The sequence below is a fragment of the Prinia subflava genome (genome assembly GCF_021018805.1).
Source record: "Prinia subflava isolate CZ2003 ecotype Zambia chromosome W unlocalized genomic scaffold, Cam_Psub_1.2 scaffold_37_NEW, whole genome shotgun sequence".
Lineage (NCBI taxonomy): Eukaryota > Metazoa > Chordata > Aves > Passeriformes > Cisticolidae > Prinia > Prinia subflava.
This window is the reverse complement of record NW_026960612.1, coordinates 1,763,034-1,790,459: the sequence shown is the minus strand read 5'-3', so window position 1 is coordinate 1,790,459 and position 27,426 is coordinate 1,763,034. Positions and strand designations below refer to the sequence as shown.

At 42.5% G+C, this 27,426-nt stretch overlaps 1 pseudogene; it reads left to right on the top strand.

Moving 5' to 3' along the window:
* The first annotated feature begins 1,922 nt into the window (after nucleotides 1–1,922).
* LOC134565177 (ethanolamine-phosphate phospho-lyase-like) lies at nucleotides 1,923–17,833 on the top strand (annotated as a pseudogene).
* The last annotated feature ends 9,593 nt before the right edge of the window (nucleotides 17,834–27,426 follow it).

Below are 27,426 nucleotides of genomic sequence, written 5' to 3'. Positions count from 1 at the left end.
GGGCTTTCCCTTAGTAACTTTATGGTCCTTTTCAAGAGCCAATATTAAAGGATCAGATGGTGGCCCCATTCCACAATCCCTTTGCCACACAGGGTGATCCCTAAGAGTAAAAAACATATCAGCATAAGCCACTTCCTGCCACTTTTGTTCACGGCGTAGGAAGAGCATTAGCTGCAGAAGAGTCTCATAGTGCAGAGTACCATTTGCTGGCCACTTCACCCCCTCTTCCAGCCTATACAGTGGACACCACTGTGTACAAAACTTAACAAGGTCCCTTTTGGTTTCTGTACCCCCATAGCCCACCAATTCTTTCCAATGTGTTAAAATACATCCCAGAGGACTGCTTTTAGGAATCTCTTGACTTTCACTTGCTCCCATCCTTAATATCCCTCTGGTATAAAGGTATACTGGGCACTCTTCACCCTAAAGATTTCCACTGGCTTCCCTATATCTCCTGCTCCCGGGCATATACTTTTACTGGAGAAAGAAGCAGGGTTTACATGCACACACACACACACGGGAAGGGAAAAGCTCCTTTTTATTTTAATCTAAAAGGAAACAACACAACACAGTCAAACAAATTGACAACACACAGACTTGTCCCCTCTTCCTTGCTTAAATTGCTGATTATAAATCGCTATCGAACCAAGTCCTCTGTTATACCTTGCACTGGCTATATTGCAGCTAAAAATGCACTCAAAAACTGCAAGCAGTTTTACACATACTGCAGCAAGTGTACAGTTAAAACCCAATGCAATTCCTGTCGAGCTGTAATTAGAGTATAGATGGGGCTCTTGCAGAATACCAACCAATATCTGGCTTCGGCCAGATATTAACAGTCCCAAACATAAAAATTTTAACAAAGTCTCGCCGTAAGCCAAAGGGCTCAAGCGGGGACACAGCACAAATCCCTCTGCAAGAGGGAAGCGGGGGGGCGACCCCGGCCCCACACCGTCCCGCACTCCCCTGTGACCAGGAATCACCAGTTCCTAGTTAAAATACCACTCCACACACACCGGCAATCTCAAAGCCTCACAAACAATCAAGTATGTTCCTTCACAGTCAAGGCAAGTCCCCACAAACAAAAACCTTTTGGGGTCAAGCGGGGCTGGTAGAACACAGCGCAAGACAACAAAACCTGGATCCTTCCGCCGGTTACCAAGGTGATACCGGGCGTAATTTCAAACCTTTCACACCACTCGTTCCTTTACACACAAAATAAACAGCTTATTCACTCACAACTGTCTTCTCCACTTAACAACACACTGGTTAAAATATCATTGCCAGCCACACAAACAAAACTCACACACAGTACTTCTCCGTGGCACACATTCCAGGAACTGTATAAGCGCTACTTTCGCAAACACAAACACAGATATCCCTCCGCTGATCAGGCGGGGGGGGTTTTAAAATTCTTTTACAACTTTAAACATACACCACTCCTCCAAAACACGTACAGCACGCTACCAGGACACCCAAAAACCACACAAATCAAAATACAAATCCTCACAAACCACCACACGTACGGCACACCAGTAATTTCCACAGTGTAGGCACACAAACTTACAAAACAAAGATCTGTTTACACTACACGCACATCCAGCGCACACGGGCTGCAATTGTGATCTGCAACCCAGAGCGGGACCCCTCTCGTCCCAAAACTCGCCGCTGACACCCACATGCAGCTCACCAAGCCGCTTCTCAGCCACAAACCAAGCCAAACTGGAGCCACTACTTCTCCCAGAACACAACAAAACTGGCTGTCCTGTTGCCGCTGCCCCACCTCAGGACACAGGCTACAAACTGCTGGTGCTGCTGCCAGCACCACCTGAAACACAAACCACAAATACCAGACTCCGCGGAGCTTACAAAATCCAGTCAGGTCTCTGCTTTGCATAAGACGTCTCTTATGATTTATAAGCTGCCTCTATTCAAAGGTACCCGTTTCTAATATTTATTAAACATACATTTTGTCCGTAGTTTTGACAGGTCCTGGTCTTTCCCCGGGGTGTCAGCGGGGCCATGGGAACCCTCTTCCCAGAAAATCCTGGGTGGGCGCCCAGAGGGGTCCCAGACCCCGATGGCCCCTCGGCCAGAGAGAGCAGTCTCCTGGCTGGCTCACCAGATGATTTATTAAAATATGAATATCGATCTAATATCAATATCCAACTGTGACGGGCAAAAGACTCTCTAACAGTTAAAGTTAGAAAGTGTATGTTTATTGCGATGCCGGGCAGCACGTGGGATCGCTCCCTAATGCGCACTGCAAAGATCACAGGTAATTACAAAGCCTTTTATTTACAAAAATGTTGAATACACAAAATACAAATGCATATTCATACCCCTGTCACTTCCTCTTCTCCGCTTCGTATGCCAATTGACAACAAGGCTATTAAGCATGCGTAGTTTGTTCCCTGAAATGGGTCAGTGGTCCTTTTGTGAGGAGTGGTCACCAAAAGGAGGAAGTAAAACGAGTCTTCCTCATTCTAAACTTTCAACCTTTTCAATGCAGATGTGATTAATGGCTGGTAGAACTCCCTGTTTCCTGTTTTCCAGGACTATTTCAGTGGGTTTCTGGAAACAGGAGGTCTGGTGTTGTATTGATTAGTTTCTCTGTTTGACAAGCAATGAGTTATTCGATCTGGGGTAGCTTATCTTAAATCCGGTTTCTTTTAACCATCCTCTAACTTTTAACTGATTTCAGCAAAGCTTATCTATTCATTTCAGCTAAATCAGCAACATCTATTGTTAACTGTAACCTTAGCTTTTCTCAAAGCTTCAAAATTAGTGTCTCATTATGTTTATTATGTTTTAGGCCTTCCTGCAAAGTTTTCTATGCCGAGGACCCTCTGAAGATAGTCCATGCTCAGGGCCAATATATGTTTGATGAGAAAGGAGAGAAATACTTAGACTGCATCAACAACATTGCACATGGTAAGCAGTTTGACTTGAGAGACTGCTTCCATTCCTTAATTTCCAGTAGGGATCAGGACACATTTCTGCCGAGTGATGATGTTCATAGTGCTTCTCTGTGTTGGGAAAGATGAAGTAGAAAGACCTTGCAAATATGGTGGTTTAGATTCTGGGAGTATGAGTTCAGCAAGCGAGATAGAAATGAAAGCATGCTTTGAGATTTAGGGTGTGGGATACAGGGCCATCAGCTAGTGAATAATGATGTGCCAAGATGAGAGCTAGCTCCCTTGATTAAACAATACCCTTCTGCTTAGCTTAGGTGATGGGACAGTTCTATTGGCTGTAAGTAAATGTTGTTATCTTGTATTGATTGGTTGGTCTAACACAGACTATTCAACTTGGAAAGATATTTAATGTACGGTATTCGGAACCTCGCCCTCTGTTCCTGCTCTCCTGGCCTGCTTTAGCTGTGCCTAGCAGCTACAAGCAAGGCCCTCACAATAAACCACGTGCTACCCCTGCTACTTTGCTTATAGAGATACTTTGTCGCTGACTTTACTGTCTCGGAGATACTTCTTCATCTCTGAATGTCCTTCTGTGGTTCAGTAGTTGACTGTTTGCTAGTAATAACTAATTATTTTCTTCTTTAGTGGGCCACAGCCATCCATATGTAATAAAGGCTGCAACAAAACAGATGGAATTGCTCAATACAAACTCCCGCTTCCTGCATGACAACCTTGTTCTGTATGCACAGCGTCTCACAGCCACCCTGACTGAGAAACTCTCTGTTTGCTATTTTGTTAACTCTGGGTAGGTCTGAATTGTAATTTTTTATTTAATATGACTATTTTTATGGCTATTTTTCTTCTGTTTGAGACAGACACTCAGGACAGCTTGGTCTAAATCTTACTAGGTAGGACTTGCAACAAAAATATATCCAGGACTGATTAAAACTTACTTCCTATTTGCAGCCATCATATTTAGAGTGATGGCTCAAAGCAAGAGAGGCAAAACATGGAACTGGCCTGCTGAATGCTATGCAAAAAAAGTGGGGGGAAAAAACCAAGAAGAGGAAATTAATTCTGCGAATTGGTGAATGTTATGTACAGACTCATGAATGCCATCTGTAAATTGACATATAACCTTGGAAACAAGTTAGTCTTCTTTAGGCAGTTTGGTAGTCTGTGATCACTTACATGTCCAAAACAGACAACCTGCAGGGACCTGTGGGCTGAGTGGCTGTGACAGATCAGGCTGGAAGCTTGAGTCTTCTTCCAGGGTGCAGATTTGTGATGGTGCAAGCACTAGGGAGAATGGAGTTGTGGAGTGTGGGAGATGGAGCATTGGTTTTTGAGGGTTAGTGGCTGTATTGTGTTCTCAGCTGCAAATTGGACTCCTTTGTACAAGGAGAGGAAAATATCTACAGGCAAACTGGGGGAGGGAAATAAAGCATCTCTTTGTTTGCTGTTTATACAAAGGGCTGTTTTATTTCTGCCTCTTTACATGGCACTTATAGTCTCAGCCTTAGCATTGTAATCTGTAGAGTAACAGAGTCTACTGTGTTGATTTATGATATCCATGAGTCCCATGCCTTGTCTTCTGTTGGAATACCCTTCTAATTGGAAGTGCTCCTTCACTGCTTTGCTGCTGTGTCTGTTATTATGCAGGTCTGAAGCAAATGATCTTGCTTTACGACTGGCTCAGCAGTACCGTGGGCACCAAGATGTGATCACCCTGGAAATGTAAGTATACAGAGTAGCTTATGTGAATGCAGACAGCAACTCCAGCCACTACTTCACAAGCAGCTTTGCAGCAATCCCTTGCTGTTTGTACTCCACTGCCTGCTGAAAGAAAAGCTTTGTTGCTTTTGTATTAGAACAGATCAGGAAATCCCTTTTTCACATTTGGATAAGCACAAGTTTTGAAGATCTGTGAAAAATAAGCTTGTCGGTCACCCCAGAAGGTCAGTCACTTGTTAGAGGGCATTTCCTACAGACTCCCAAAACAATTCAGGTCAGAGACTTAAATGTTGTTTTCAAAAGCAGTGAGTGGTCTGGCTACTGGGCTGCCCCAGAAAAGGGCTTTCTGTTCGTCACCCATTGCTGGACATGTTTCATTTTACACAAATAAATATTCAGTGGTCAAGAAGAAAGATCCTGTAGTCTGCAGCAGTGCTGCAATGATGCTCAGGTCTCCTTCAGTGAACACAAGTATGCACACAAAACCAAGTGGCTGCAAAATCAGGAGGCGTTGAGAGGGTTGCCAGCCACAGGGTAGGTGGCCAACTACATTTCAGGGTTTTCCTATCCTCGATGCTGTAGGTTTGGTGACGTTGCTGTAGTGCTGGATTTTCTTCTCAGGTTGTGATTAGAAAGTCCAGCCAGAGCAAATGCAAGGGCACATATCTCTATCTGAACAGCACAAAGCTTGTTTGACTCAGCTACATTCATATCCCTGTTAGCAACACACTAACCTATGTGTGTTCTGCTAAGAAATGACATGTCTTTGGTTTGGTTTGAGGTTTGCTTTGCTTCAAGTTTATGGCTGAATAAAAGTGTTTATTATTCCCTGAATAAAGATAGTACATGCTTTAGGCTCAAAAGACTGGTTCCTCCTTTCTAAATCAGTTGGCCTCAATAGTAACCAGTTTTAGCATACTCTGCAGTATAAGACATTTATGTTCTAATAATATCCTTTTCCTGACAGCAGCTTCTGCCAAACCCTCTCATCTGCAGTACCTTCAGGGCAGATAGTGGTGGGCTGCTGCTGCATAAGGTCCCCACTTCTCAATGCAATGCAGACTCCTGAGAGTTTTCACAATGGTGTTGGAGTCTAGCTTGCAAAGCTTGGGATGGTCAGAGTGGGGCCTGTGGGTTGGAGAGGAAGGAGCTGGACCCACCCTTCAGCTCTAGGTAAGGCTGCTAGGGCAGCCACCTTGAAGTCACTGCAGTCCAGGCATCATCTTGGTCTTTCCCCATGTCAGCACTTGATTTTATCCTGTTTCCAGTCTTTCTAGTGAATTACAGTCAACAGCAATTTCATATTGGTTTTGAGATAAAGACTGAGTAAATCAAATCAAGATCCCTTCACAAACTATGCTACTGTGTTGCAGATATAGTTGCTAGTCTAGATTATATATAGGCACATTTGTAAACTTGGCTCTTCTATACATTTGGTGAAAAGTGACTTGGATATTTAACACACACACAGTGCTTACCATGGCCATGTTACATCTCTGATTGACATCAATCCCTATAAATTTAATCAGCTAGGAAAGGACAGCAAGAAGGAGTATGTGCATGTGGTAAGTATGGTTTTTAGTTTGTTTTGGGGTTTGGTTTGGTTGGTTTGTTTGTTTGTGGGTTTGGTTTGGTTTTTGGGGGGTTTTTTGTCATTTTTTATACCTGTTATACAGCATATTGAATTACCCACTTCTGGTGTAAATATACTTTCATTCTGTTTTGCTGATGCTAATGTACATATGCTTGGCTGATTTCAGTGGAATAAATACAGCAAAATTGTTTGCTTTTGGATTTCTAAGAAGGTGTTCAGCTGTGGGGCTGATTTCCTTCATTTTGCTACAGGTTTTCTTAGTCACTGCATTGTATACTTACACATTTTGATGAAATTAGCCAATATCAATTGCCTTGGTTTGGTTAAAGATATGCAGGACTATTAGTCTAGTTCTAAAAACTGGAAAGGCAGATTGCACAAGTTTACACAGATTTGGGCATAGAGTTCATGAGGGTCTGAAGGGAGTGTGATTTTTCACATGAACTTGTGTATCTTAAAAAGGCAAAAAATTTTTCTCAGTCCAGAAATGTACACCAAGCAAGCCTTTTCTATCTAGACCTCCTTGCGTTAACCGCACTGCCAAAGTAGAATTCACCTCTTTATACCACTTCCTTTCTCTTAGTTCCCAAACCTTTCCTAACACCATTTGTTGAGGCTTGAATGTCACACAGATTTGTACCATGACTAAAATGCTGGAAGGGAAGTGACAGACTGGAAAACCCTACACTCCATGTGCAGAAACAGATCTTCTGTGAGAATCTGAAATAACGTGGTGGATGGGTACTCATTATTGTGTCTTGAGGGAGAGGAAGGACAGTCTTGAAAGGTGGATGAAGTAGATGATGGTTCTTTCAACAGCTGCGTTCAGTAATACTGAGAGCATGACAGGCCCAGATTGAGTTTAAGCTCCAGTAAGCATTTTTGTAATTCAAAGCAAACATTCAGGCTGTACTAACTCTTATTACCTATTTGTGTGGAAAGCCAATAAAGTGGAGCAACAGAAAAGAAAGTAAATGTTTCATAGAAGGATTGCCTTCATAAAAACAAATAAATAAATTGATCTTTTCAGGCTCCTTCTCCAGATATTTACAGAGGGAAATACAGGGAAGACCACCCAGATCCAGCAAGTGCTTATGCTGAGGAGGTGAAAAAGATTATTGAAGAAACACAGAAGAATGGACGCAAGGTGTGTGTTTTGTGCTCTAGAAATGCTGAGGCTTCATCTATTAATTATGGCATGGGGGCATGTAACAGGCAACTAAGGACTTTTTTTCCCAATTTCACATGCTTCCCTCTCCCTACCTTTTTCTGTGATGGGTTCAGTTCAAAATGGGCCATTTTTCTATCTGATGCTTTTATGATAATTTTTCCAGGCATCAATGAAAGGATCAATAATACATTTGTATATAAGCAGATACAATCAAAGCTGTTAAATTTCCTATTTTATGCATTGAATTGGGTGGTTGTTAATATTGTAGGGAAAGGTTTGAGGTCAGCTGAGAAACTACATCACAAATTCTAGCAAGGATATATAAAAAATTCCAGAACATGGAGAAAATGTATTGGATAAAATCTTGATACACCATTTCTGAGCCTATTTGGTTAAGATAACTTTGAACTCATATAAAAAGGTGAAACTTTCACTCATACACAGTATGGCCTTGATAAAAACGGACAATTTCTGAACAAGTGTACCTAAAATATGTGTTAATCTTTTATATGATGGCATTAGTGTGTTGAGACTTGTAGGGCTTGATCCAAAACCCGCTGAAGTCCCCGAAGACTAGCGGAGACTGGAACATGTTCCCTTTTAGTCCAACGGACTTACATCACCTCTCTTTTAGTTTCTTCATCAACTTTTTTTATTCTCTACTAACAGATAGTTTTGTTTTTTCTTCCCTTGTTTCTTTTCTTTTGCACATTTCTTAGGTTTTGGTGACATAGACCTGTGGCAGGACAAGTTGTGCTAAAGGCTAAGCCTCACATGCTGTGGGAAGCTTCGTACTCTTTGGCCGTATACTCAAATGTAGTGTGCGGTTCTTTACACGTTACTGCTTGGCCTTGTTTCCAGGAAGACTGCACCAGCACAGAGACCTCTTGATACTCAGGGAGGGGTTCACAAGTAGTGTGGGGATGCAATCCCTTAAATAGCGGACTTATGCTGAGACCTTGGGGTAATATTATATATCTGCTGCATAGACCTCTGCTGTTGACAAGAAATGAATTTTGATGTTCCAGTGTGTCTGATCTGATGCTCTTACCCTTCCTGACTTGAAATAACTTTCTTTTTCATTCCTAGCAACTGGAATTATTTCATCTGTAGATTTTTTCTCTTTTTTTTTGTCAAGTACCTCATGCTGACATGAGGTACTATTTGTGTAGTTATTTGCATTAGGCAGGGGTGCCCAAAGGCTATCCACAGGTCATCTTACAGGTCAGAACCCACCCTCCTCTACCTGGTGTTCAGGATTAAACAAAAACCCACATATACCTGCAAGCTTTATTAACTTCTCAGGGAAGATGGTACACACTGTTGTGTGTCTCATGTAAACTGGCATTTGGAAATAAATATATGTAGCTCCCAGGAGCCCAATCCAACATCCACTGATGCCAGGAAGTGTCATCCAGTTCAAAACAAGGGCTTAATGGAGATCCTTGCATTCCCATCAGGCTGCAAAGGTGGCCCTGGCTACTGCAAATTTGGGCACTCCAGTTACAAAATTAATAAATCCTTTAGCCATAGCTGTTTTCAAGTTGTCCAGCCCATTGCAAGATTAAATTAAGGCCCACATTTAAACACCTATTTCTAGACTGTTAGCTGTCTCTGCCAAGGCCAAGTAGATGAACATAACTTTCACATGAGTTTCTCTTGTAGATTGTTGCCTTCGTAGCTGAATCCATGCAGAGCTGTGGAGGCCAAATAATTCCACCCGTGGGCTATTTCCAGAAAGTAGCAGAGTACGTACACTCCTTCACAAAGGGCGTAATGGGGAAATTATACTAAGAAATAATTTTTTCACTATAGACTTATCTAATCAATTCAGCTATTAACCTCAGCTATTCATTCAGCTATCTGTGGTTCATTTCTACTTATTGAAGAGTATTATGTCAGTTCAATTATTTTTATGGAATATCAGCTAATTTTTTAGCTAGATAATTGCCATTCTTTTCCTATCTTTAATCCTCAGCCATACATTTGATGGAAGATGAAGTTAAACCAGTTAAAATCCCACAGTACCATTACAGTACTCCTATTTGATATTAAAATATCAAATTTTTTTCATAACATGTGGCATATTAAAATTTTTATAGCTATAAAATAGCTATAACTCTATTCTTTCTTTTTCTCTTAACTTGGTCTCACACTGCAGAATTTCTGTGATGCAGACTGCCTTGTCCTTGATTGCCTACCTGTGTTCTGCAGCACTAGACTTTCAAGGTATTGTGTTTGTTTTCAGGTATGTGCATGCAGCGGGTGGCGTGTTCATAGTTGATGAGGTCCAAGTTGGCTTTGGCAGAGTTGGGAAGCATTTTTGGGCATTCCAGCTGCAAGGTGAAGACTTTGTGCCTGACATTGTCACTATGGGAAAGCCCATTGGCAATGGACACCCTATGTCTTGTGTGGTCACAACAAGGGAAATTGCTGAAGGTTTTGGTGCTTCTGGACTGGAGTATTTCAATACAGTAAGTTCATAGGTGAAGCTTTGCCTTTTTTTTTTTTTCTTTTGGTCTGCATTTAGCAGTTAGAAGTTCTCCAGGTGATCTAGATAACATCTGCAGCCATCACTGCATCACATTACTAAGAGCTTGAGTCAACCACAGTCTAGTATCTAAAAGACAGTGGAGAGGCTTTGAAGCATGTTTTGCATCAAGTGTTACATCATCATATGGACCAGCATAAGTTCTCTGGCAGGTCATGCATCTCAGTTCACATCCATACAGATAAATTCTTCCTTGTGTCTCTTTCCCTCTCCCCACTCTGAAATGTTGATCATGTAAAATTCCATTTTCTAGGATAGGCTCTGTGCTGGTGGAGCTCATGACCTGGCAGACCTTGCTCTGCAACTGACACCTAACAAAACAGTGACCCTTTACCAGGAAACATTTCATCTGAGTACATGCCACAGAGGTTCAGTCTTCTCGTTTACTGAGCCCGCTTTCTGCTCCTGTGACTCAGCCTTCTTCCCAGCTACCATGAATTCCCCTCTTTCAAATGGAGTTTATACTCTCTGGATCAAAATATATCAAATCTATCACCCACTGCTCTTCCCAGGAGCATTTTGCCTGCACGTACAATCAGCTTAGTTCTTTAGTCCTGAAATCTTCAAATTACTGCAACCTGAAGCAGAGGAAGAGGGAGCCCTTCCCTTGCCCCTGTGTAGGGGATGTTCTGCAGCCTGAATGGCACAAAATCCCCACCTCTTCAAGCTTTCCTCAGGACATGCCAAGCAGAAGAGGGCAAGTGAAAACAACATGGATAGCCACAGATGGATGTTTTGTTTTGATAGGTTTTCATTTTGATGACATGCTTTGTTTTGTCTTTGCTATCAGTTTGGGGTCAATCCAGTGTCTTGTGCCATCGGCTTGGCTGTGCTGGATGTAATAGAGAAAGAAGATCTCCAAGGGAATGCCGCACGTGTAGGAAATTATCTCCTAGAGTTGCTGGCTGAGCAAAAGGAGAAACATCCCTTAGTGGGAGATATCAGGTGGGTGCATTACAACAAAGTCAGAGAAGAAAGTAACAGTGCTAGAAAAAGCAACAAACTTGGTGTAAGTGGAACACCGAAACATGCCATGATTTTGCTACAACTCTCTTTTAAAATGGACTGCCCAAAACTGGTATTGTTAGGACATATTTTTTTTTAAACAAAAAAAGTTGTCCATCCATCTGCTTAATGACTTACAAGCATAGACACAAAAAATGTTCTGGGAGAGTAGGAGAAAGAGCCATCCACATGCAATAACCAAGATGTCAGCACACTTGTAATCATGCAGACCTTGTTAAAATCTCTGATGCATTTCCTTGATTTGGATTTTCCTCATCTCATGTTACTACCATTGATAATTGCCTTCAGGTTTTTGGGGGGAAGGGTTGGGTTGCAGGGTTTTTGTACTTCTTTTTTTTCATTATTTGTCTCCCTGGCTTGTGATTTTCAGGATAAGCATGAAAGAAAATTATTCTGTCATTCTTTTTAGGCCACATAGCTTTAATGAGCCAGGTAAATTTATTTATCCAGAAATATCTGTCATCCCATTTGATTGTGTGAAGTTGCCAAAAGGCGACCAAAGACAGTGTCTCCTCTCTCATTATCCTTTCCCCATTTGTGCTCCCGGGGAGGGAATTACAGTTGTTAGAAACAGGTGTTGCATTTGCAGAAGAAGGTTTGAATTTCTGACACTGGATTTCACTTGTCTGTATTTTTCCTTTCTACTCCAGGGGTGTTGGATTGTTTGTTGGAGTGGATCTGGTGAAAGATAAGCAAAAGTGAACACCAGCCATGGCTGAAGCCCTTCATCTTATCTACAAGTAAGAAGTTCTTAAAGACTGTGTGCAGTGATCAAACCCTCCTAATATGTTCCAGCAGTTAGTCATTGTGAAAAATGCATATTATATGGCTCTACGCAGATATTTATTATATGTATTATGCTAGGTTGGAAAGTTATGCTGTATTAACATTTCAATAATATAGTAAATGTAGTAGTGTAATTAAAACCAAGCTTCAGTGGTTAAAATAGAAACTATGTGTGTGAGATTTTTTTTTTAGCTCAAGAAAAGGAGAAGATAATCAAGAAATTCTTCGCACAGAGATAACAATTACAGAGACCCCTAAATTTTCCAGTGGAGAAGAATTTATGGCTCTCCTTATCAACAGAAACGAACTTTTCCAAGCCTGACTTAGACTCAAAGGCGCCTGGAGATTAACAGAAAGTTTTTGACAAGTACCAGACAAATTTCTTGTTTTAAATAAAATATGCATAATCATGAGGTGACTCCTCTTAAGGAGTAAATTCTCTTTTAATGGGGTCCTTTTCCTGGCTCACTTTGGTCCAGGAAGAGGTACCCAGCCCAGGCTGTAATTCTTTGCTGGTATTGTCTCATTAATTGTCCTAACTCTAAATTGTTTAACCTTTATTATTATTATATTTGTATTACTATTTTTTAATAACCATTTTATTTTTATTAAACTTTCATAAATTTCAAAAACAAGCAATAGGCGTTTATTACAGTCATTAATTTTATTTTCAATTTGTGTAGTTTTTGGTGACATAGTACTAAAAAAAGGAAACTTTCAAAATCTGTCTCAGCTTGAAGGAAGTGACAGGACACAACATAGTTTTATACCTGTATCTAACACAGGTGTTTCCTCTTTCCACAGACTCAAGGAGCATCAAATCCTTCTTAGTGCAGATGGATCCTACAGAAATATTTTAAAATTTAAACCACCAATGTGTTTCACAATGGAAGATGCAAAACACGCAGTGGAAACACTTGATGCACTTCTTACAGGTATGTGTGCTTTAGGGCTCAAAGGAATACTCTTTATTTCCCAATGAAACACCATCATAACCTAGGCCATTACATGCAGGGGAAAGTAATCAACTGTATTTCTTACCATTCATCAAACTGCTGTTTTTAATGCAAATTATTATAAATAAATACAAAGCCCCATATGTTCATCCAAACTTTTAGGCCAAATCCTGCTCTTGAGCCTTTCTCTTACAGACTCAATGTTATTACTCATTTCTGGTCACATATGCTGTTTGTTAAGGTGCCGTGGTGCCTCTAAAAAGCCTCTGGGTGTCGCCCCGAGCTAGCCCAAGCACTGGGACAAGGCGCTGTTCAGAGTCAGTCCGCGAGCCGCGCGGGCAGAGCGGACTCTGACAGGTGCACGACCCCGTAGAAGCTTATGAGGGGGTGTTGAAGCGGCGAGGCAGAGGAAGGAAAGGAGGATCCAGGAAACAGTGCGACAGAGAGTTTATTAACTTAACTCTGAGCCGTTTCTGGACTCCGATTTCGAACTTCCACAGGGTTTTAAGGGAAGCAGAGAAAGGGGGGAGAAGGGGGTGGGGTTGGCCGCCTCCAGCCAATGGTTTACAGTCTCTAGGGGGAACAGAGGGGGAAAAGGGTGCTTCGGGCCAATTAAAGAGAACTGGGAGGGGAAAACTCAAGGCGGGAAAGATAACTGACAATTAACCGATGGGCACAGGTGCAGACTAAAAAATACACCTCGTGATGGAGAAGGAGAGGAACAAAGGAATATTAATTAGGGGGGGAAGGTAGGGGTACATAGAACTGAACTTTTACAGATAACCAAATCTTACATAAAACAGTAAATTCAAAAACATGCACTGCCACATTAAGGAGTGAATATATTAATTCAGCACAGGCCTGAAAGTCACTGCAGCCACACTGGTGTAACTTTCCATACTGGACTCTGCATTTTCTTTTTTTCTTTTTGTTTGTTTTTTTACTAGCGTACTGGAACGTGATTGTCTCACTCAAATTTACCCTGAAGGTTTTCAGGCTCTATTTTTTTTTACCTGAGGACTAACCCAGGGGAAAATAACATCAGTTATATTGTTAGCCTGAGGGCTCTTGGAGCCTGTTGTACATAAAATGTTCCCATCTTCTGAGAATATAACACCTAAAGTTAGACTTCTATGAACCTGCTGGACAAAGGCAGATTTCCACTCTGAAAGTTCTCTCTGATACCCCATGCTACAGTCAAGTTGCTAATTTTATTCTTTTCTCTAAATACCCCCAGGCTAGACAGTCCTGACTGATTAATCACATTGCCTCAAAAATATTTTAGGAAGTATTCATCACTCTTCAGTTATTCTTCTGTGTGATAAATGCCTAGAGGAATAGCTAAATTTTTACTTCAGCCAGCTACTAAATTGACAGTATGTTACCCTCCCTTCTTTTTAATTTAATTATTTTATTACTTTTTTTTTTCAGAACTAGAAGAAGCCACTGGAATGAAGACAGAAAATAATGTATCCATGAATGTACAATGTAAAAGAAAAGTATGTTTTAAATTTTTTTCACTCTTTTTCAGATAGGTTTTTGGCAAAGCAAGTATAAATTACTTTGGTAGAGCATGCCTTCATTTTTTGGTAGCGTGAGTGGCTCTGTGCCTTGAAACTGAGCTCAGAGAGTAACTCGCTACTAGCAACCTGAGAGGATTTACCCTGTCTCACTGGGGTAAATTTAAAAGAGCTGAGTAATCCAGACGAACATCATCTTATCTATAAGCCCCTCACCTTATCTGCTTGTGTGCAAACAAGACCAACCAGACTTTGTGCTGCACAAAGTCATGAGCACAGCAGTCAGCATCTATTGGTTCTTGGTATTACATGCTACTGAAAGATATTTGGCTTTCTAAGCAAGCCTGCAGCCTGGAAGGTGTCCAAGTTTTCAGAGAGTTCCAAGGATTTTGTTTCCACCAAAGCTCTGAGTATGAATGGCTGACACACATCCAAATTAGGACTTCTTAGGTTGCTGCCCCAGCTTTGGATAAATCACATATTATTTCTCACACCCTTAAAACATGTCACCCTCTCTACAGGAAAGCTTGATAAACTGTCCCTTGGTGGGTTTTCCACTGGTGCTGTGGGGGTGGGAATGCAATAGCTCAGCTGCCTAGGGGTGTAAAAGTTAAGCAGACACCTGATGAGTTATTGGCTATATATCTAGAATCTATTAGGTTTGGAGTGCAAGCCTACTCTTACAGACATCTTTAGACAATCAGTTCAATATCTTTAAGAACTAAGAAGTTGTGGCAATAATAGAGAGTCAGGCAGAGCTACCTAATGGGAACCAGGTCCAGTGGCTGCCTGGTAGAAGACACACACATGCCTCCACTGACATCTCTTTCAGACAACTGAAGAGAGTTCTCAACCAGAAGGTGCAAGTGAAAGCATCAGCCACGTAAATGGAGCTGCCTGCCAACAAGAAAATGGGATTTATTCAAGAAAACGCTCAGTGCCAAGTAAAAGAATAAGAACATGAAGAGGGACAGTTTCTTCATTCCATTTGAATTTGTGTCCATCTTGCTTTTGAGATGAAGAGTGCAATAGTCTAAGTCCTAGGATCTGTTTGAGGCCTAATCATGCCTTTCATAAACTGGCTGAACTCCTATTAGCTTCAGTAGGTTTAAAATACCCTTTCAGATACATGAGAACTGTGGCATTGGCTTGAAATATATATGTGACAGAATGGACAAATGATACAAAAATACCTTGGTGCTGATGGCAGGTGTGACATAGGTACGCAAACCACAGACTTGATGAAAACTGCAGATTTATCCATATTATGCAGAATCTGATTTACTTAACTGCTCTAAAGCAAATGCCAGTCCTATTAAGTTTAAAATATATATGCTTAACATGCTATTTTTACAATATTTTAAATTTCAATATGTAATATTGAGATGTTAATTACTTCCCATGTTTTAATGGCTGAATTCACTAAAAAATGCTTAAGAAAGAAATCATTATTATCTTCTAGTGTAACTTAGTGGTCCTATGGACCATATTCCCAGCTGATGTAAATTGGAGTAGCTTTACTGATGTCAACAATGCTCCACTAAGGGTCTACAACTCTATGTGTAGAGACAATGTCTATGCAGGGCACTCTCACTATAAATTCAAGGAAAATAAATAATCTAATTTTCTATTAATAAAGTAACTTTTATAAATATTTATACAGAGTAAGATTTTAAGGTTTTTTCCCTAAAGTTTATAGATTGAATCCTATCAGTCTATAAAATATGCAAGTAAAGTATGTATCATTTCAGACACGCTGATTGAATTCAACTCGAAGGTGTCTCAAAATGAGGTTCCTAAGGACAGTCCAGCTTGCGGTCCCATGGATTTGAGTTGTTTTGAGAGTCATGGGAATTACTGCCTGATCGTGTCAAAGCTGTGCTGGTTCTTTTTTTCAGTGGTGATGAAGAGTTGCACCAGTTCCATGGGATCCTGATACATAAATGCTAATACTGGATAGGTTGCTAAAAGGAGAGGACCACTGTATGCAACCAGTGCCTATCTGTGCTGCAGATACTTTAGACTGACTTTCCTCATTGCCAGTGTTAAATTTTAATGTCAGCATACAAGTCCTGCTTCTCTTTCTTAATATATGCACAACTCCATGCTGTGGAGGACACTGAGGGCTTTCCAAATAGTTTGTACTTCAGAAAAAAAATACAAAATGTATTTATTTCCTCTTCAATTTTAGTACCCTAAATTCTGCTGTGTCCTAGTTGCTGCTAATGATCCCACTGATATGACTGAAAATTGAGCACTTTATCTAATTCGATGTTTTCCACAATTTGCTACATTTATATCAACATTTCTGGTTGTTGGGGGTTAGATTTGCTTCTTTTTCACTCACAGAATTTTTTCCCATAAGTTGCTAGGAAACTTAACAACTGAGTGCTTAACCAAAACAAAGAAGTGGTCAAAGGAGATAGCAGCACAAGGCTACACCTATTGTTTTTGGGTCTCCAGGAGTTTCCCTCAGAGAGGGGAGATAATGTGAGTTTTGGAGGAAGTAAAAGAAGGGTTGGGAGCAGCTTCGCTCTCTCTTGCTCTCGGCATCGGGGAAGACGGTCAGGCTGCCACTCACTGCAGGAAGAGTTTACTGTCATCACTTCGTCTCATCCTGAGAAATCTACCGTCATTTGCTCGTGTACCCAGGAATCCTGAGCTCGCCTTCTCTGGCCCTGCCCCCACCACCGCTGCTTCTTCGGAGCTTTGAGGCTTTCCTGCTACTCTGTAGCCCTGCACTGCCCAGCCCTGCCGGGACATCCCTGCCATTCCAGCAACCAGAGCAAAGCATCTGATCTCATCCACCAGCCCGAGACTTTCCACCGTTCCAGCTTGGTCTCTCAGAGTCCCACAGGGGCACCGAGATCAAACTGCCCCTGGGCTTTTTGTGAAAGGAAGCCCTTGAAGTCCCTGGTTCTGTTTATTATTAATGCTGTAGTAGTTCTTTGTTTGTTTTGTCATATATACTAGTAAAGAACTGTTATTCCCATACCTCTGCCTGAAAGCCCCTTAAATTTTCTAAATTAGAATAATTTGGAGGGAGATTTGAATTCTCCATCTCTAGGGAAGTCCTGCCCCCTTCCTAGCAGATACCTGTCTTTGAAACCAAGACACTGGTGTAACGCTTTCCAACATCCTCAAGCTGGCTTATTTTCTGTTTCATGATCCTTGAATAATTCTTCCATAAAAATAAATATCTCGTTTATAATTATGATGTCCTAAACAAAGAGGGGTTTTTTTTGTTTGTTTTAATTTTATTCTTCAGTAACACCTATTTGCTGAGGGAAGTAACTTCAGTTTTAGCTGGAGGTTGCCCCATGCCAAGGCAGAACTGACTAGGTGTGGGTACTGACAGTGGTTGGATTTTAGGCTTCAGACAGCAGCAGTGTCTGTGTGAAATCACCACATACTGCTTTCACACAGGCCTGAGAAAGTTGCCTGAGAAATCTTAAGGAGGAAACCAAAAACAAACCTTGGGAAGTGAAATGTTTACAAAAGGATGTAGGTCCTGAATAACCAATCATGGTTTTTGTACCGAACTCCTCTATAAAAGAGGAATTTAGAAGAATAAAGTTTGCTCTCATTTCCAACATCATATCGAGAGTCATGTCATTATTCCATGCCGTCCGAAAATCATAACAACAATCAGGCTTTCACGCGCTCAGCTGTTGGCAGCTCTTACCCTTCAAGCCAAATGTTGCCTCAGGTGCCCCAGTTCATTCCCTGCTAATTCTGCACCAGGAAGGACACCACAGGTCTTTTCCAAATGAAACTACACAAAGAACTAAGTGAACTTAATTTGGTATGTCTAAAGGCACAGTTTAAGTCACTCCCTGTATGGAGTGCCACTACTTACATTTCACCTCATCCACTGTGTGCAGCAACAAGCAAGCAAATAATTGTGTGATTTATTAGAAGGCTTAAGCCCAAAGGCACAGAGCCTGGTACCAGTCTGTTGTAGCAGGTCATTAATATTTAATTTTCAAAAGTATGTCAAAGACCTAGACTTAAAAAATCTGATAAGCCTAAATCTAAGGTGGGGTGGTTTGAAGATTGCAACCTCATAAACACAGGAGTAAGATACAGTGGAGTGAAGGAAAGGCAGGAATCCATCCCAAGTGGGCATCACGCTGGAGTTAGTTACTTATATCTTCACTCTAGCTCATCATCCTACTGGAATCTCAATCAAGATAATTTTATTGAATTCTCATAGTTTGCCACTGTTTTCATCACTTTTATATTGCACATTTATACTTTTAAACAAACAGGCCAGTTAGAACAAGGGAACAAGGAAGCACAGTGATTGCTGTGAATACAAATGAAAATGTGTCACTGAGTCTTCATCCGCTGCCAGTTAATTCTACTGCATAAAAGAAAGCAGGACTGAGATGCTGTGGAGTCAGGAAGCAGTGCCTTAGACAGCACTGCTCTGGAGAGAAGAATCAGCCTCCAAAGTTGCCATATCAGCACAACACTGCACAACTGCCAGGGAAACAGGGTATGCCACATGTCCCTGTAGCAAGAGCAGGATGTGTTATGGAATGAAGGTTGAGTGATCCCAAACTGGGCCTCAGATTTGGGCCTGCAAGGCCTCAGATTTGGGCCCGTGTAGTAGTAGATAAACCTGTGGTGCAGTTAGAAATTAAGTTAAGGTGTGTGCATGCTTTAGCTAGGACAGTTAGAGTAGAAACACAGGAGCTGCCTTAAACTAAGATTGTTTGCATTCTTTCTCATGCTGAATGCCAATAGAAATGCACCTGCAACTGTAAACTCTCTGACACTGTATAAAACCAGCCATTTCGGGAATAAAGAGGAGAATGTGTTATAACCACATTGGTTCGACCATACATTGCTTTTGTTCCAGCCCCATATAGAGACCCTGGTTTCATGTCCCCATCTGGGGAGAAAAGCCTCAGTCTTACCTCTATATAATATTGCAATGGACTATGATGAATAGCAGAATTATGGAAAATTATGCATTTTGTCTGTTCCTTTTTTAGATTAATATTTTTTAGACATACAACAGCCTCTTCTCAGATAACACATTTATAATCTTCACAACTGTTAAGCTTGGTGGCTGTGAAATGACAGCCCCAACACACCAAAGTCCAGAAAAGTCCACACACACACATCCAGAAGCAGCAAGCTGTGATTATATCTCATAAAACAAGGGAGGTAAATGAAGGGGACCAAAGGACAAGCCTGAAAATCTTTTTTTACATGTGTCATTGTAACACACAAGGCATTTTTCTTTAAAAAAAGGAAAACAGAAACAAAAAATCATTTTTAATATGCTAAAAATTTGTTTAGGTTTGGAAAGACAAGTATCTGTCAGGGAAAATTGGAATCTCCCTTGGAGTGGAGAATGTAAAACCCCCTCCTTCCAAATTATTATAATTTTGCAATTAGGAGCTTTCAGGCAAAAATATGGGAATAGGAGTAACAGTTCTTTACTAGGAATAATAAAAATGCAAATGCAGTAATACAAAAAAAACCAAGCAAGCAAACAAACAAAAGTCTTAGAGAACCTTGACGGAGTCAGGAATACGACCGGGCACCCTGTCGGCCAGGGTGTTGGAAGCAGTCTAAATAAATCCTCTTGGAGTGACAGATGTGGTTCTGTTGGAGTAGAGATGATCCTGTAGTGGTGGTGAGATGAGTCCAGTCTTCCTCTGAGAATCCAGTGGAAAAGAGGATGATCTGGGGTCCCTGTGTCCCCATTTTATCTGGGTAGGGAATGGTTGGCTCCTCCCTACTGGGTGGTGCATCTCACAATGGGATGATGTAATGTGTCATGTGATTGGTGAGCCTTAATGGCCCATTTGCAGAAGATATCCCCCAGAGGGGGAGACGAAGTGGATGAAAGAGATAAGAAACACTGCTCCAGATGGTCTATTATCAGAAGGCATCCACCCTCTTCCCCCCCTAGAGTTACAAGAGATAAAGAACAATAACTCCCAAACAGTTTCAACAGATGAAAATAGAATATACAGTTTTTGGTTACGTTTTTCAAGCCAAGACAAAATTTGAGTTAATTGTCTGACTGAGACAATAGTTTCAGCACCAACATGCAAAAAATCACAACTAAAAAAAAAGTCAAAAACACCCATCATAAAAATATAACTAAGTGGATGCCTCTTGCAAAATGAATTTGTACAGGCATTTCTTGGAGAGTAAGCCCCCAGTGCTGCAGCTACTCTAAGCTAAGAGCTGAAAAAGCCAGAATGTGTTAAAGAAGAGGCAATTGGTAATATATTAGAGAAGACCAAGTAAGTCACTGGGACATACAGTTATGTACTGGATATACACATTGAAGCCTATTGTAGCTGCATCTTTGACCTGCCTCCATGGGCTTTGTCTCCATTTAATAAAATAACTTTGAAAAAACCCCAAGTGATTTATACTTGTAAGCAGGGCAAATTAGCTCATAGCAGCAAAAAGGTTGGTTTAATTTTCCAGGTTTCTCAGTGATGACTTGAGCAGGTGTTCTAGTAGTGTCTCTTTTCAGCCTGGACCTGGCCTGTGCTGCTGCCAGCCAAGCTCTGCCAGAAGGATTATGCAAGGGAACACAAGGCCAAATGACTGCAACGGGATTTCCCTGTCTCTGCTATCCACACACATTCGTATTTTCCTACCTGGAACATTTGATTTTGTTGGTGCCTGTGGTTCAGCAGAAAGGCTGAATTAGAAAAGGCAAGTTATGCCTTTCAATTCCCACTGACTTGTATGCCTGGACTGTGTTGTGTTGTCCCCATAGACTTCAGCTTCCAGAGATTCAGGGTATCTGACAAAGTCCAGGAGAGACAACTCTGCAGAGGAGGACTCTTCATGCCAGTATTTCAAAGGAAAAACATTTGGGCCAGAATGAAAACTCCAGATACAAAGAACCAAAAGTAAAGCCTTCACTGAACCTTGCAGCTCAAGACCAATGTGCACTAAGCAAAACAGTCTTCAGTCTCTCCACCTCTGCTCACAGCCATTCATGTGTCCTAGATAAACACTGCTCCAATATCACAATCACATACATTTACAACAATATGGAATTAAAAACTAAATTAAGGGAAGGGGAATAATGTGAAAAAAAAAAAGTGTTTTGGCACAGCACTGAAGATTGCTAAGTCTTTAATAATCAACAAGGCAGAAAGTCCTGGGGTCACATGAAAACCTGGAAAGGTTGTTTAGCCTACTAAAGGCTTCAGCCTACTATTGATGCATTACATGGCTCAGATAGTGACTTAACATCTGTAGGTCTCTACTTCCACATATGAGAGCAGCTGTAATACCCTTTATTATGGTTTGTAAACGTTAACCATCTTATCAGGAACAATAGTGATGATACAGAACTGCAAGACCCAAAGTCTTGTTAAGAAGCAGTTAGCTCAATTTACTTATTTGCAGTTACCTCCTTTTATTCCTTACTTGCCTGTGTTTTTGTCAGGGAATAAACCCCTATGATGGGCAGGACATAATCAGAAACTGATTATGTGAGATATCAGGAAGAAATGAAGAGACACAACCACAGAACCACAAGGACACAAGCAGTCTGGCTAGCATCTCCCAGGAAGCTTAAAAATCTCTAAATATATTTTCAGTTGCTACAAGATGCTTCTTCAAACAAATAGAAGGCTTTTGGTATCCATTCCTTAGTTTCTTCATTCTAGTCACAAAATAAGGCATGAAAGGAGTTCATCTATAAAATGTGCTGCTAACACGCTCCAGTGGCTGGCTCTTGAGAACAAAGGTTTCTGTTCACAGTGCTTATAACCAGCTCTCAATTAAGTTAGCTTAATTCTATTCTCTATTAGGCAAGACACAGAGCTTATAAATCATAAATAAATGAGACTATAAGGACAGACTGTATTTCGCACATTCACCTTTGAAGAACAGCATTTGAGTGCAGATGAGACCTGCAAGTCTCTGAGACAGGACCAGATTCCCTTGCAAATTATGCCTCTATGCAAAAGTAATCACAGCATTTGATGCTCCTTTCTTAACTCGCAGTTAAATCAGGACACTGGTTGTTTTTTTTTTTCAAATGCCAGTGGGAAAAAAAATACTTCGAGTGTAAGCTAGATTTGATGTAAGAAAGATTTTTTCTGACACTGATGTATAAATATAACAAATGCCTACAGGTAAGGACTGCATTTTCATTCTTTTGTCGAAAGTGCCTTAAACTACTTCTCAATTCATGGAAGAGGTTGGAAAGTTACCTGCAAGCACTGTAGGAAATTATTTGTCCAGAAATGCACATCTTCATATAAAACTCAGAAGACTTTTCCTGCATGCCTATTTTCTTATTTGCTTCATCCCAATGAGAGTCCTGTTCTCTTTTTACTACACCAACCCTACACTGTAAATCTTTTCCCAATTTGGATTTGAGAGCAGGGGGATGGGACATACTGGAAAGCATACTAAAAGAGCACTTCATATTAGAAACATTTCCTTCCTCCCATAGTACAGTCAAAGCAACATAACCTTCAGGTGCTTGCTTTGGGTACCCATCTCCAGGTATATTTTTTTCTCACTTTATTTTGCTTCCAGTATCATAAAGTTGCCAAACAGCTTCTTGCTCCTTGTCTCTCAAAAATTTTCCGGTTACTAACAATACTGCCTTCTGTATAACTTGTTATTTTACATTCCAGAAGAACAGTCTAGAAGAATAAATAGCAACTGTTTATTCTAGCGTTTCTTCTAGAAATAACATGTGTGCATGTACATTATGCATCTATGAGTAGGTTTTTGTATATATATACATATATGCACAAAGGCATACAGAACATGTATACAGATGGGTTGCAAAGCAATTTATCTGTGAGGCAAACTCTTTATACTCAATAAGTATAATATGAGACAAAGGGAAGCTCCATTTAACATATTTTTGAGATGAAAAGAATTAATTTGTTGAAGGGAGGGGGGCTTCAGTAGAGACTAATACTGGCAGGTGAACCATTTAAGAATACATCATCATACTGCTGTCATGGGAAAAGTTGTTTCCACAGATGGCAAAGAAAAGGAAAAGCCAGTAAGATATCTGTAGGCCAGTGCTGGAAAAGAAGGAAATATCATCTAAGTACAAATCCTGAAAAAAAGAGACTTAAAAGTGGGGTTGACAAATTGGACTACATTAACAACAACAAAAATAAAGCTCTTATTGAAGAGCCCAGGTCTTGATTGCATGCCATTCTTCAAACTGAGAAAATTTTATACCAAAATGTGTTATATGGATTAACCTGGTTTACCTATAGGTATAATACTGTCAGAATGGATTTTTGTGGAAAACCTTGCAGCCAAAAAATGCATAAGAGATCCTTGAAACATTAAATACTTAGAGAGTTCCTGTAAACAAAAATAGTAAGGCTTTTTCACACAGGAAAATTGCTGGATGATACAACCACTTTGAAACCTTACATGAAGTTCTTTCAGCAGAGTTTATCTTCCCTGATAAAACCTGGCAACACGGTGTCTTAGGCATCAGACTTCACGGTCTTGATCTTTCCGAAGGTAGAGTGGTGTGGGCCTGACATTGGTCTGAATTTAGGCTTCAGGCTCTGCTAGTGTCTGTGTGAAAGGCAAGCGAGCAACTTTCTCATGTTAGCCTGAGAAATCTAAAGGAGGAATTCAAACAAACCTTGGGAAGTGAGAAACCATCCGCAGGTGGTGTTTTTCCAACGTTTACTGGAAAGAAATGTTTACAAAAGGGTGTAGACGCTGAATAACCAATCATGTTCTTTGTACCGAACTACTCTATAAAAGTAGAATTTAGAAGAATAAAGTTTGCTCTCATTTTTACCATCATGGAGAGTCATGTTGTTATTTCTGTGCCGTCCGAAAACCATAGCAACAGAGTGGCTCTGCTCTGGGGGTGAGTGGGGAGCTGTAAGTCTCTGCACCTGCAATGATGCTACAGGTGGCAGAGGGCTGCTTAAGTGTGAGACCAGTGCTCCACATGGATTATTTAGCTTTTTGAAAACAAAATTATTGCTCAACATGTAAAACTATGGCACCCATAGGAATGAAAAGAACAGGGCATATGCCTGTTGCCATGAATTTTCCTGGTTTGCTGAGCGTTCATATTAAAGGAGAAACGTGCAGTTTCTCACGCTGGTGAATTGTAAACACAGGACCATGTTTTGTAAATATTGGCAATGTTATGAATACTTTCTCCAAGACAAGGGGAGGTTGAATGACAGCCTCCTGGACCAATGTGACAGGAGAGGTGGCGATACCCTTCTCCAATCCATGGTCACCTTGACACAGATATATAATGGAAAAATAAACTAAGGGCAGGGTCTTCTGCCCTGCTGCTGTTGTTGCACCCAGATCTCTGTCCCCAGTCTGTGTTCCTGGTTGGGCCTCCACGGTGATAACTGGCGCCTATACGTGGTCAAGTTGCAAGCTAGTGAGGAAAGAAAAAAGAAGAAAAAAAAAAAAATCTGCCTTCTACAGCTGCAAAAAGAAGAAACCCACGATGTTCTCAGAAGAACGATTGATGATGGAACTGCTCCACTCCTTTTTGTTGTCCTGTGACGCTGACTTAACCAGGAAACACGTGAGAGAACTGCTTAGCTGGGGAAAGAAACTTGGAATTTTTTATACTGCTGAAAAGGCACTTTATATTGGCCCATGGAGAACCCTGGGAAAAAGCCTTTTCTCTGCCGTCCTTGACGGAAACTCTAAGGCAGGCACTCTTTTACGGGCATGGACAACAGTCTTCCCACTTCTAAAAGAGGCTGGAGAGGACTTTGAAGTTGATTCTGGGCTTTCGACAGGAAGCAGGACTGGCTCCCCTGTGAGCTCCGTCGCTTCTGACGAGGATTGCTCTGATGCAGGGTTAGAGCCGATGCAGGAGACCCCCACCCCCATGTCGGGGGTTGGGCGCGCCCAGCGGGGTTTTTGGAAGGGCGGGAAAGCTTTTTTCGGTCCGCTCCCCGCGCGGTTTGCCGGGCGGGGAGCTGGGGTGCCGAGGGGGCGGAGCGCTCGGCCTCGGGTCCTACGCCGAGCGCGGGGGATCGCCCGCGCCGCCCCGGGCCGCCGTGCCGCGGCGCCCCCCCCGCTGCCCGCCACCGCTGCGGGGTCCGCCCTGCAGCTGCCGCGCGGAGCCGCGCCGCCTCGGGCCCCCTGCGGGGAGCCGGGGGGGCCGCCGTGCACGCCGCCCCCGGCGCTGCCGGCGCCGCCCCCTGCCGCCGCCTTCCCGGCCCGCCCCGCCCCGCCGCGACCTGCTCCGCGCAGGATTCGGCAGGCGAGAGCGGCGGGGACGGCCCCTCCTTGCCCCGTCCCCCCGCCGCGCCAAATGCTGTGCGCGGGGTCGCCGCCGCCGGCGGTCCGTGCGGTGCCCGCAGCGGAGCCGCCGCCCACCGCGCCGCGCCCCGCCCCACGCGTCCGGTGCCGGTCCGACGCCGCGGGGGGAGGGCTGGGCGCAACGCTGCCCGCTGCTGCGGGGCCACCCGCGATGGACAGCCCCCCCGCGCCGCTGCGCGGCCCCGCCGCATGCCCCCTCCGTTCAGAGGGGACGGGGCCGAGCGCTGGAGCCGCAGAGCTGCCGCCGGCTCTGGCCCCGGCCACCGACCCATCGGCTGATGGGGCAGGAGCTGAAAGCTGTGGCCGATCGGCCACGCCTCCCTGCCCAGCGCGACAATCGCCTCCCCGCTCAGAGAGGAGTCTGAGCGAGTCACTGTCCCCCGCCCACCCCCCCTACGGGGCCGGGTCGGCTGTGGGAGATGATAACGGGGCAAAAGCGTTGTCTGATGTGCACGCTTTTCCTGTCATGAAATCGGATGAGGCTTTTAGTCCGCAGGTGAACCAGGCTGCTGACCTAAGAGAGCTGCTGCCTGAAGATGCAGCTTTGCCCAAGCCAGTTCAGGGAGCTGTGGACGTGGGTCCACAGCATCATATCCATGATGACCCATCATGGGCAGTCCCGCTTCCCTTATCAAGGGACGTGGCAGAAGATAATATAAGCTTCACTGAGGCAATTCAATGGATCAGTGCAGAATTTGAGGATCTGATCTTTCCTTTTGTAATAAGAGGTCTTGCAACAATGATGCTTGAACCTCAACAGGTTTTTACCTTTGAAAGAAATTGGAAATTCCTAGCTGGACAAATGGCTGTCGAAAATAGCCACCTGCCTCGAGATGATCCCTTGTTTGGGGTCGGAGTTGACCTACTTATGGGGAGGAGTCAATATGCTTGCCCTGATGTGCAAGCTGGCCTTTCTTTCACTGTTTTAGATTCGTGCAGATACATAGGGATATCTGCATTGATAAAAACCAAGTTATCCTTCTCCCCAAAGGAAGACTTCTTAGACATAGCACAGAAGCCAGAGGAAGCTTTTAATGAATTTATATCGCGTCTGATGCATTTTTTAAAGACGAGAGTCGAGGATATAACTTTGACAATGATAATTTTGGAGCAATTAGCAAGAAGCTATGCTAATTCTGCTTGCCAGAGGCTCCTGGAAACCATTCCAGAGACTTCTAATATCCTGGAGATGGTCCAGACCTGTGCAGTTCTAAACACCTGTGATTCTATGGTGATGACCCCAACGGCTGCTTCACAGCCGGCAGAACAGAGGCAGAATGATGGACATGAGACACAGGCAGATATTCAGCCTAGTGGAGAACAGGAAAAGGAGGCACAGAAAGTGACTCCCTTGTTTTTCTGCGCACAAGGTGTGGGTCCAGACCATACTGCAGAAACATGCAAAGCAGTGGGTCATGCCGAGCCCACGCCAAGCCCGAAAACTCGGAGGCGAAGAAAAGACGAAGACGTCAGGGGGACGAAACAGTTTCCCAAGCTCTAGAACAAGAGCAAAATTCTCTGGCTGGTGTACAGCCATCATCTCAAGTGTAGGAAGTGTTGATGTTGCCACATAGCTATGGTCAGTTTTCCTTGGACCTTGCAGTGGGTTTTTACGTCCACATCCTATGTTGCATGCATTCTTTGAGAAAAAGTCAATTGCTCAATTTGTGTTTTCTAAGTTCTCTATCCTCAGGTTCTGGGATCTTTGCCATGGAGGTGGCCGCTGAAAGTCTGCTGAGCTGCCTCAGGTGCATTGGACTGATCCTGTTTGATCCTGAAACCTTGTGCATCCTGTGCCACCCTAGTGCCACCCATCACAGAAGCCTCTTCGAGATCTGATTAACATGGACATGGACTGGCATCCTCTCT